The sequence below is a fragment of the Elgaria multicarinata genome, chromosome 3 (assembly GCF_023053635.1).
Source record: "Elgaria multicarinata webbii isolate HBS135686 ecotype San Diego chromosome 3, rElgMul1.1.pri, whole genome shotgun sequence".
In the NCBI taxonomy this organism is placed as follows: Eukaryota; Metazoa; Chordata; class Lepidosauria; order Squamata; family Anguidae; genus Elgaria; species Elgaria multicarinata.
The window spans coordinates 76,406,539-76,413,514 of NC_086173.1; positions in this window are offsets into that span (position 1 = coordinate 76,406,539).

The following is a 6,976-nucleotide window of genomic DNA, read 5'->3' on the forward strand; positions in this document are numbered from 1 at the left end:
AGTGTAGTTGCATCTACCAATCACGGCCAGCCCTACTATTAGGTAGAGTGAGGTGGCCACTTCCTGTAACTGATTTTGGTGTCCTGAAAAGGCAGCAAATTGTTAGTTATTTAATTTATTTCATTCATTTCATTTATTTTGTTTCCATACCACCCAATAGTCAATGCTCTCTGGATAGTTCACAGACATTAAAATCCAAAATACAACATGATAAAAGCATAATAAAAAATACAAAAAATTCAAATAATTTAAAACGACTAAAAATAATTAACAATATAATGCCAGGACCCAATAAAACAACTGATATTAAAAGCCCTGTCATATGCCATCAAATGCCTGGGAGTAGAAGAAAGTTTTAACCTGGCACCAAAAAGATTCAAATAAGTTTTAACCTGGCACCAAAAGATTCAATCTGCCAGGCAGATTTTGTATTTTTACTGCCAGGGAGGTAGAGAAGCACTAGCCTCCAGTATTGAAATATCTTGCCCAACCTTGGATATCATGCATCTTGACTTGGGAGCTGGGTACCACTTGTTGCTCTGCCTCAAGCAGCAAAATGTCTTGGACTGGTCTTGTCTATCACAGTAGCATTGGGATGGATGACAATATACCTGAAAAACATATCCCTGTATCAAAACTCTTAAATGGAATAAGAGCACTGTCCGAAATGGGACACAGAATAATTGGCAGTGTTTTCTGAAATCTATCCGAGGCATTGGTGGTGATGGAATACTGTTAGTGGATGGATTTTTGTTTGTTCTTCAGGAATTTGGAGATAGGAATGGAAAAGAGTCGTGTTGGCAAATTGAACACCCACATTATTATGATTATGATTATTTCTTGTCTTCTTTGTTCCTCCAGTGGTAGTAACCACTGTTATTGGAGAAGGAGATGAATTACAGCTTGTGACATACCATTTTATGATAATTGTTCATACTGCATATGTTCAAGTTATTTGTGGCCCTGTAATTACTGTGAAAGCAACCTTCAGTCTACAAAATATTTCTTATTCCATAAGGGAGAGTGTGTTACTCATCCATTAATCCAGATTTCCATTGCCAAACACATGTACATACACACACAATCAGTTCTTCTGGCAGTCTTCTATATTCCTCTATAGTGCTAGTGCAATATTTGCATCGTAAAACAGGAGTGACTCTTTGGAATACATTGCACTGTAATACTACATCCCCAGAATCTACATATGGACAAGTAACACGGATGGCATGAAACCCAACGTATAGCAGAGGTGTGAGCAGTTTCTGGCCATCTAGATATTTTAACGTACAATTCACCATTGGCTATGCTGGCCTGGGATAACGGGAGCTGTAGGAGGGCCACAAATCCCCTTGTATAGCATTTCTCAAACACATTTGGTAATGAGTTCTTTCTCAGTTTGGCATAGGAAATTGTAAGTGCTCATAGAGAAAAACTACACTTTTTAAAAGTCCACATTATTTCAGGACTGATTCAGAGCTTTAAAGTGAAAGTTTGCCTAGTGCGCCCATATACCAGTTATCAAGATAGTGCCAATTATTCCTATGAGCACTGCATCCAATCAAAAAACAATTCAAATATGAACAACTTGTATCTTTGTTAAGTAATGATGACTGTCTAATATTAATATGTTCAACAATGTATAAGGCTACCCCTGTAAATCCTCTGTTCTGGTCTATTGCAGATATCACTACATAACATGTAATTGACATGCCTCTATCCTTTAGTTTTGTCTATTTTTACCATTTGAAATCTTCAACATTGAGTAGCACAGATTTGGTTCCCTTAACAACCCATGGGAACAGGTGTTAAGCTTTGCCCAAGAAGGTTACTTTGACAGTGTGTGGTTTGTTGTCATACTGTTCTTGTTTTAAGACACTTCTATTCCCACTGAAAAGAATGGCTAAATTCTCATGGATTCTAGTTGTATTTCCAGCCCTTTAAAAGTATGGGAAGATGGGACTGCTTAAGGTGATGTTCCACAGTATGCTCAGCATGCTGAAGAAACTTACATGTTCTCAGCTCTGTCTTTGATATTGCAATATGTTCTTTGTGTATGCATGTTCAACCCACTTTAAAACATACAACCAATCCTTTGATTAAGGCTCTGGAGGAGGACAGATATTTTCCTGCCCCTTGGTGAAATTTCTAGTACTCATAGCATAGAATGGTCTGTCAGACTTGCTCTATAGTATTTGGAGAGGCCTTTTCCTCTCTTCTCAGTGTAACACAACCTGTGCCTAATATCCACTTCTTGACACTGACTCTGCAAACCCTCTACAGATCAAAATGAGTTCACTTTTAAAGATATGTTGTATGTGTAAATACATACATCTTTTACTGTACATATATCTATCTCCAATGTATATAGTAGGATGGTGTTAGGTCTTATAAAAGTGTACTTCCAATTCTAAGAATGAGAATGTGGTGGGTGAAGAGTGGTTCAGAGATGACATAACTAGTAGCTTTTGGTGAATTTGGTAGCAAATCTACAATTTTCACCCTGGTGGAACAGCACCAATGCACTATGCCAGCACAGGAGGCCTCTGTACATGTATAGCTAGGCCTAGCACATCAGCAAAGCCTATGGAGCTGGCCAGAACTCACCAGTATCTGGTACATTAAAAATGGAATCAGGGCCTCTACAATTCAAAACAGATTTTGGAATGTTCAGATCAAAAATCTGGGCCCGCCAAACCTTTTCCCAAAATGGAGTCAGAAGGTTCCACCTGTCTTGAATACCTTCTTGTGTTTCAGTTTGGCATTTCACTGACAACTCAAATGTGTTTTCTTTTTAGCGTCAGTCAGTGGCACAAAAGTATTGAGAAATATCCCTCATATTAGCCTTTTGCAGTGAGAAATGCTTTGAGTGGCAAGCAATGTGCAAAAGACAGTCTGACATGCAATTCAGCAGTATTACTATCCACATGAATCACAAGTACAAGCTTTCTCTTTTAACATATCAAACGGGCACACAACATAGATTACTTGTAAATAAAGTAAACCTTCCAATTTCTCAGCATGAGGGCAGTGAACATACAGTGATCCACCAAAGTGTTTTTCTCTGCTATATCCCATTTGGACTAAGCTAGCCAGCCCCTTTTTAATTCCTCTGAGTTTAGATTCAGCAAATTGCTCATAGATTTGACAAGAGTTCCACTTCCTCTCCACTGCATCTCCTTGTATATAACTTTCCATTTTTGTGTCTATAATTCCAAAAGAGAATTGTAAAATTTTTGGCAAAATGACCCTTTGATAAACACTGCGGCCATGTATATGTACTGTATGTATTAACGTGTAGATGAGAATCCTTATTGTATGTAAAGTTTTATGAATGGTTATTTTTTAATTTATGTATTTAATATAGGATTCAATGACCTCTGGTGTTTTAGTTTGTATAAAAAAATTAAATAAAACAGCAGCATTTTTTAAAACTTCACTTTACATTAATGGATGCATTATCCACAGCCTGTTTGAAATCTGTTTTAAAACAATTCACAGAGGACAAGAGAGCAATAAAATAACTGCTTCCTGCACTAAAGTATCACAAAAAAGTGTGCAGAGTTTGAAAAATGAAGAGTTTCAGGCTGGAGCTTAATTTGTGCTAGGAATGATCAGGTCTCAGACCCATAATTTGTTTTCAAGACCAGGGTTAAATCCTGGAATATATGAAGTAATAATAAATAAAGACATGTGCCTCTGAACACGTGCAGAGTGAATTTTCTTCTCCAGTCAGTCACTATCCTTAAGCTTCAGGATCTGGTTTTTCATGCACTTTTGAGCTCTACTGAGCTTTCTTTTTTAGAAATTCAGCTGTGGAGTTTTCTAGCAGTAGCAGTGGCAGGAAGATGGGAAAGTTACTAAGACAGCCACAGCAACAGAATTATTTCAAAAGTTATGGGATACTTTAGTTATGGAAAAAATAGCTCAATGGATTAGAACACAGTATAAGAGATGGGTTGAGGGAGGATGCTTTGTATGTATAAGATCCCAGATTCAGTCTAAGGTATCTCTAGTTAAAGGGCTGCAGAAGGGGTGGGAAAGACCCCAGTCTGAAAGCTTGTAGAGCTGCTTCTAATTAAGAGCAAGTAGACAATCCTGAGCTTGAGGGACCAATGACCTGACTCAGTGTACTGCAGCTTCATATGTTTCAGTTATAGAATTATTTACATTTATTTATTTGTACAGGCAGCCTAATTTGATGAAATTATACAAAGGACCAGAAAACCAATGTAGGGTAGGCAAACACCATTTTTAGTTGTGATGCCACCCTCCCTTGGTTGTCCTTTATTTCTCCTATTAAGTCAAAGGATCCCAACTATGGGGTGGGTCATCAGAATGCTGCACCCTGACTCTGTGACTCCCTGATCCTGTTTGGCCTCACAGCAGCCAGCCCAGCACTCTATATATTCCCCTACACCTTCACTGCTGCCACCATTGAACACTGTACTTGACCTCCGGTACTCCAAGAACCCACACCAGGTTATGAAACAGAAAGCACTTTAATTAACAGTAAGTAAGGTCATGCAGTTACAAAGCTTATGGTCAGGTTCAATGCTTGTTTGTTACATACAGTTTCATTTGCAATCCTGTCTACTCTACCCCCTATTCTACACTCCTCCCAATCACTCTGTTCCCAAAATAATAAAAGCCATTGTTCCTACACTTTCACTAGACCTTTCACAGATAAACCCCAAATCTAAACTAACTCCAGCTTCAGCAGACCCTAACTCTCTCTCACACACAATTCTGCTGCTTCCCTTAACTCCTCCCCCTCACTACAAACAACCAATCCAGAGCTTTGAATCACCAGCTAATCAGCATTTGTTTCACATTCTCTCCCACTAGATTTAACTAATAATTATTATTATTATTATTTATTTATTTATTTCTTACGTGCCTCTCCCTTTGGATCGAGGCGGGGAACAACATTAGAACAGGAATCAATATATCTTAAAAAGTCATGATTTTACATTGATCTGGATAGGCCTGCCGGAAAAGGCTAGTCTTTAAAGCTGCCTTAAAATCACACAGAGAGTTAATTTTACGAATCTCCTCTGGCAGGCCATTCCACAATCTGGGGGCAACAGAAGAAAAGGTCCTCTGGGAAACTGATGTCAGCCTAGTTTTAGCTGACTAAAGTAAGTTCACCCCAGAGGACCTGAGTGTGCGGGGCAGACTATATCCCACAGGATCCCACAGGTAACCTGGACCCAAACCATTTATGGCTTTAAAGGTAATGACCAACACTTTGTACTTTGCCCAGAAACTAATTGGCAGTCAGTGGAGTGATTTTAATGTTGGGGTAATATGCTCACCCCTAGATGTACTGGTGACCAACCTGGCTGCCATATTTTGAACTAGTTGAAGTTTCTGAACTAGGTACAATGGTAGCCCTATGTAGAGCGCATTGCAGAGGTCAAGCCTTGAGGTTACCAGCGCGTGCACTACTGTCTTTAGGTCTTCTGACTCTAAGAAGGGGTGCAGCTGGCATATCAGCCGAAGCTGATAGTAGGCACTCCTGGCTGTCGCATCTATCTGGGCTGTCATTTGGAGCGACGGATCCAGGAGCACCCCCAAACTGCGAACACAGTCATTCAGGGGGAGTATAGCCCCATCCAGAACTGGCTGACACACTTCCAAACCTAGGTCAGAGCCCTTGACAGCAAGCACCTCTGTTTTGTCTGGATTCAGCTTCAGTTTGTTTTTCCTCATCCAGCCTATTACCGCCTCCAAGCATTCATTCAAAGGAGACACACTATCCTTAGCTGATGCTGTTATTGAAGGCATAGAGAAACATATTTGGGTGTCATCAGCATACTGATAGCACTCGCCCCATGCCTCCGGATGATCTCTCCCAGCGGTTTCATGTAGATATTAAACAGCATTGGGGATAGGATGGCACCTTGTGGTACACCATACAACAGCTCCTTTTTTGAGGAGCAACTATCCCCAAGCATCTGTTGAAAAATTATTAGTTCAGGATGTTCAGAGTGTTAGCTCTGAAACTCATTAACCTGTCTGGGACGCACAGGCTTGAACTAATTTGTAGCAGTAGTATACAGCTGTTCAGCCAGAACAGCAAAACAAATGATGCAAAGGATTCTTGGTATGGTTAAAAGTAATCCTTTACTGACAGAGATAAATAATTTAACAATGGCACTCATATACAAATATACTCACAGACGTTCAAATTACACAGCATACATCGAGTTGGGGTAACATGAGAGAAGGGAAGGGACTTTACAAAACACAGCTACTTTTATAATGAAACCTGTACATCTGATGCAATCACTAATTGACCAATTAACGCAAATACAGTCCCAGCAATAATTCAATTATACAATTAGTGTCCAGCTGCATCGTTGACCTTTAAGTGTTCTGCTGAATCCTCACTTCTGCCAGGTCCCCGGGTAACAGTAAAAATAGTGGAAAATACAAAACAGGATCCATTCCAGGATCCCAACAGCATCACCATCTGGAATCTACCTGAGAGGTAGGACCGGAACCACTGGAGCACAGTGCCCCCGATTCCCAAACCCCTCAGGTGTTCCAGAAGGATACCATGGTCGATGGTATCGAAAGCCGCTGAAAGGTCCAAAAGTACCAGCAGGGACACACTCCCCCTGTCAATACTCATGTGGAGATCATCCACTAAGGCAACCATAGCTGTCTCAACTCCGTATCCTGCCCTAAAGCCAGTTTGAAATGGGTCTAGAAAATCTGTATCATCCAAGACTGCTTGGAGTTGGAAGGCAACTGCCCTCTCAATCACCTTGCCCAAAAATGGAAGATTTGATACCGGTCTGTAATTATTAAGGTCCAGAGGATCCAGGGAGGGCTTTTTGAGAAGCGGCCATACCACTGCTTCTTTTAAACATGGTGGAAAACTCCCCTCCCTGAGAGATGCATTAATAATATGTTGTAGTTGTAGCCTAACTGCATCTCCTCCCTGGGCCACCTGTCTGTACTCTTCTTT